Genomic DNA, 6,180 nt, shown 5'->3' on the forward strand with positions numbered 1-6,180 from the left:
TATTTTATTGACAATACATATATAATACAAACATATAAGTTAACATTAAAGGAGATATTTGAACAGTATTGACAAAAGAATAAGACAACAGGCTTTGCCTATATCAGTCTTCTTCTAATTCCGGTAGATATGTACAATGCTTAAATATATAAAATGTTGTGATTCGTTTCCTCTCACACTCATGCACACCCACACCCACACCAGCTTATGTCTAATACTCGTTATTTAAGGGATAAAACTTGCCTGAATAACAATAATTATAACAATACATGAATATTCATTTGGAAATTTATCTAGCACGTATAAGTAACGAAACGTTTTGATGATTTAATATAAGAGTCAACATGTATAAGAATAGTTTTATTTAATTGGTTGGATGCATTACTAATACCATATACTAAACAGTGCAGATTTAAATATCCTACTAGATTATAAATAGTGGTAATATGATGCCTAATATTAGAATACAGAGGACATTGAAAGAAAAAATGTATTAGATCTTCCCTCTGTACACCACATACACAGGAAGCATCATCAATCAGATGGTCTTGTAACTTATCACAGTTAAGATCACTTTTAAAATTTCTTAGCTGACATAAAATTATGTTAAGTTTCCTCGGAACACAGTTAATAAAAGTTTCTGAGACGGATGTATCAAAGGTTTTTTTAAGTTTCTTTTTAAAAGATGAAATTGAGATGGAGTCTCGTACAGTGCTATCAAGTGCATTCCATTTTACCATTGTAGAAGGGAAGAAGCTATTCATATAAGTAGTAGTTCTTGTCTGTGGTATATTAAAGAATCTGTTATTTCTGAAGGTATAGTTATTATTTACATTTAGAAATGGTTGAATGATATTATCGAGATAAGTTGGAGTGTAATTATTAAGAATCTTATACATTAATGTTAGTTTATGATTTTGTCTTCGTGTGTGTAATGTTTCAAGTTGTGTTTCAGTATACAGAATATGATGAGATGTACCTCGTCTGAGGCCAGTAATTAAACGCATAGCTTCTAGTTGAACTGATTCTAAAAGATCTGATTCCGATTTGGTACAATTATCCCATACTATATCAGAATATTCTAGCACAGGTCTTATATAAGAGACATATAATGTTTTTAATGTATTCCTATCAACTGTAGTTTTTAAAATTCTAAGAATACTTAGTCTAGAGTTCGCTTTCTTATAAATATTTGAAATGTGATCTGACCATGTCCCTTTACTGTTAAATGTTAGTCCTAAGTGAGTATGGTGTTCATGTTGTGCAATTGGAGTATTGTTAAATAGCAGTTGAGGATGATTGTTAATGTGTCTACGAGAGAAGTTAATAGCTACAGTCTTATTCGGATTGAATAGGATCTGCCATCGCTTTGACCATTCAGAGATTGAGTCAAGATCATCATTAAGTATGTTAGTAGGTGTTGTAAGGTCATTGTTATTATTTACTATTACATAGAGAGAGGTATCATCTGCAAAGAGTTTTATATGAGAAGTTACATTATTAGTAATATCATTAATAAAAAGAAGAAAGAGGAAGGGACCAAGGACAGATCCTTGAGGAACCCCTGCAGACATAGGTTTGGTACTAGATTTATAACCTTCAAAGATAACCCTTTGTTTTCTGTCAGATAAGTAAGCTTTAAACCAATTATATAATTTACCTTTAATACCATATGTTTTTAGTTTATATAATAGGCCCAAATGCCATACTCGATCAAATGCTTTACTTATGTCACAGAAAACAAAACGCAAATCTTTACCTTGGTCTAAATTGCCACTTATAGTATTATAGATATCAGCTAGTTGATTAGTAGTGGAGTCTTTGGGTTGAAATCCTGACTGATGTACACTTAACATATTGTGACTTGAAATATAATTAAACGTATATTTAAAAATATTTTTTTCTAACATTTTGATAAAAATAGATGTAATAGCAATAGGTCTATAATTATTGAGATCACTGATATCTCCTTTACCTTTATAGAGAGCAGTAACATTAGCCGTTTTTAGTACATCAGGTATTACTCCAATAGATAAAGTTCTATTAAATAATAGTTTGAGTGGGTATACTAAAGAAGCAGAAATGTTCTTTACAATCATAGGTAAAATACCATCAGGACCAGCTGGTTTGTTTTTATTAAAAATGTCAAATTGGTCAGTTATATCTTGTTCAGTAATGTTAATGTCAGAAAGTTCAAATGGACATAAGGGAGGTAAATCAGGTAGGTTAGTGTCAGTAATATCAGAGGCAATGGTGGTAAAGAAGTTATTTAGTGCCTCAGCTTTATCTTGTGGATGGATTAATATTTTATTGTTAGATTTTAGAGGATAAGAATTAGTGCTAGTGTTATTCATTTTTCCTATAGATTTTGCTATCTGCCACCATTTTCTTGGATGCACTGTTTTGTCGGCAAGACAATTTTGAAGTTTCTTAAAGTAATTTTCTTTGGATTGCCGAATAATTTGTATAGTGTCATTGCGACAAGTTCTAAATTTTGCCCAATCTTGTTCCCGATTTTTATTTTTAGCTCTTTTATGTAATCTATTCTGATATCTTAATTTATGCCGAATTTCACCAGTCATCCAAGGTTTATCATTCTATATATTCTAGACAACACAAAGAAATAAACTACAACGAGCCTCGAAATGACTGCTCTACAAAGTATTCTATATATTCTAGTCAACACATAAAGAAATAAACTACAAGGAAATCTAAAACGTATTTACTGATATCAGAGTTAAGAAAAACTAAGCTGTGTTTGTATACATAAAAAAATCTTCTAATTGTTTTTTTTTAAAGGTACGTACCTCCCCTTAGACAAGCATTACAACAACCAAACCTATTGTCTCCATCGTGCAACGTATGCTATAAATGTCTGAAGGAAATGACACTAGCAATAGGATATATGGCCATCTGCAGCTGAAATGAAATAAACTTCTAAGCAAAATAAATCAAGTATTCATTGTAAATCCATTAGGGTGAAGAACAACATTATGAACGCAAAGGCCGGTGACATGACTATACGTACACGTGCGAACATGTTAACAGCTGCAACTGTTTGATTCGTGCTTCACTGCCTACGTCATACATCAAGGACGTATGCTACCTTGCTGTAACTTTCGTTAGAAATATAAAAAAGAACTTTCATGAGTGGAATTAAGGACAACTACGTGTACACACGTGAACAGTACATGCATTAACAACGCTTAGAAACAACACAATTGATCATATGAAAGTTATTACGAAAAAAACCGAAAACCCAAAGATGATTTACATTACAGTGACACCATGTTGTAATTATCTTATACCCCTCGTTTGTCACAGTACAGTGCTAACACTTCATATTATGATTCGTATCAACATTTTTCTTTATGTGTCTTCCCGGCCCTGGGTGTTGGATCATCATATTAATGACGCTGCAGTAATTGTGTATTTTATTACAGTTACGACCACAATGACAAACACATTACTCTTCACCAACAGTCATGTCGAAGTCATTCAAGATGAAAGGGTAAATGTCTGATCAATTTGTTTTAATGCCTTGGCGAAGGTTATATGAGCAACAATCAAAACCCTTGACTAAGCATCATTTCTGAACAGGAATTTGATCAACACTGATCAATTGATGAGTTTTCATCAGCAACCTATCAAAATATATAGACTGAGGGAAATGTAGGCTAATCGAAGATAAATAAGGAAATAAAGTATATAAGAATATTCTGCAGTAGCCCGAGTTTCCTTTGGCCCTGACAGGCTGACACCGGACTTTGGCATTTTGCCAAAAGGATGTCTGGTGTGACACACACCAGACCACACACGACATATATATATGTCATAATGTATAAGTCCACAACAGACATCTATATGTCATAATGTATAAGTCCACACCAGACATATATATTCCATAATGTATAAGTCCACACCAGGCATATATATGTCACAATGTATAAGTCAACACCAGACATCTATATGTCATAATGTATAAGACCACACCAGACATATATATTCCATAATGTATAAGTCCACAACAGACATCTATATGTCATAATGTATAAGTACACAACAGACATCTATATGTCATACTGTATAAGTCCACACCAGACATATATATGTCATAATGTATAAGTCCACACCAGACATCTATATGTCATGATGTATAATTCACACCAGACATATATATGTCATAATGTATAAGTCCACACCAGGCATATATATGTCACAATGTATAAGTCAACACCAGACATCTATATGTCATTCTGTATAAGTCCACACCAGACATATATATGTCACAATGTATAAGTCAACACCAGACATCTATATGTCATTCTGTATAAGTCCACACCAGACATATATATGTCATAATGAATAAGTCCACACCAGACATCTGTATGTCATACTGTTTAAGTCAACACCAGACATCTGTATGTCATACTGTTTAAGTCCACACAAGACATATATATATATGTCATAATGTATAAGTCCACACCAGACATATATATGTCATAATGTATAAGTCAACACCAGACATCTATATGTCATAATGTATAAGTCCACACCAGACATCTATATATGTCAAAACGACTAAGTCTGGGCCAGATGAACGTCGGGCTAATTCTGCAGTTTATTCACCATGCAGTTTATCAAATGTTGAAGTAAATATTTATTTATATGATTTTCTGCAATGGTTTAATAAATGTTTATATAGATGATACTATATTTCGTATTTTGAGTGATTACTTTAGTACCTCAGTACCATAGAGCGATCAAATTAGTTTTCGAGTTTTCATAACAGTCTTCTCTTATGCATGACAAGGCGTATACGTATTCGTAAATGATTATACATGTATGCCCAGATTGATACATAGAATAGCCAATTCACCCCTTCAATTCTTCAAACACTTCAATACTTTTGAATAAAAAGTATTCAGCGTAACTCTACATTATCACTTCCGTTATTCTTTTTAAAGCTCACGATTATGGGATTGCTATGTATGTTTTCTGTTAAAATATTTCTGCATATTAAGATGTCGCATTAAATCCTGATAACGTATCAAAGTATGTCGTGATACAGCCAAGCCATGCCTGCAATGTTCATAAATGTCACTTTACTTATGTTTGGACCCGATCAAAAGGAAATTTTATGTTAGTACTTTTAAGAATCGATCTTATTTTAAACAAGAGACCCAATGGGCCTGCATCGCTCACCTGGTATCGATCTCACATTTGTAATCTTAAAAGTGGACTAAAATACAGCTACAGGCAGAATATCAGTGTCTGATTCAAAAGAACCTATTGAAAGTGGGTCAAGGTCATTCATTTGAACTAACTTGGTAGTCCTTCATCCAAGCATGCTACAGGCCCAATATTAGTACCCTGGTCCGTTTGGTTATTGAGTAGTGGCTTGAAGATTTTAAGAAATTTGACCCCTGTGACCTTGAAAGTGAGTCAAGGTCATTCGTTTGGACAAACTTGGCAGTCCTTCATCCCAGCATGCTACATGCCTAATTTCAGTACCCTGTGCCTTTCGGTTATTGAGAAGAAGTTGTTTGAAGATTTTAAGACATTTGACCCCTGTGACCTTGAAAGTCGGTCAAGGTCATTCATTTGAACAAACTTGGTAGCCCTTCATCCCTGCATGCTTAAGGCTCAATATCAATACCCTGGGCCTTTTGGTTATTGAGAAGAAGTTGTTGGAAGATTTTAAGACATTTGACCCTGTGACCCTGCAAATTGGTCAAGGTCATTCATTTGAACAAACTTGGTAGCCCTTCATCCCAGCATGCTACAGGCCCAATATCAATACCCTGGGGGTTTTGGTTATTGAGAAGCAGTTGTTTAAAGTAAAATATTGACGCTGGACGCCGCACCGCGGCATAAGCTCACTTGGCCCTTCGGGCCAGGTGAGCTAATAAATATGTATAGTCACCAACAGCAAAGTACTGATCAGGGAACGTTACTATTACATCACAGAATACGAAAGTGAAAATTAAAATCGTTCAAATCCAACCATATTTTTTTACCAAAGCAAATTCATATTGGTGACAATAGTTTTGAATAACGTATCTTTGGGAAAGGAATTAATATAAGCTCCAAGCTTGTTTTCCCATCCCATATTTACAGTTGTACTTGTAATATTGTTGATTATATTGAATAAAATATTGTTTAAACTAACGTATCTTT

Source organism: Mizuhopecten yessoensis, unplaced genomic scaffold (assembly GCF_002113885.1).
Source record: "Mizuhopecten yessoensis strain PY_sf001 unplaced genomic scaffold, ASM211388v2 scaffold10949, whole genome shotgun sequence".
In the NCBI taxonomy this organism is placed as follows: domain Eukaryota; kingdom Metazoa; phylum Mollusca; class Bivalvia; order Pectinida; family Pectinidae; genus Mizuhopecten; species Mizuhopecten yessoensis.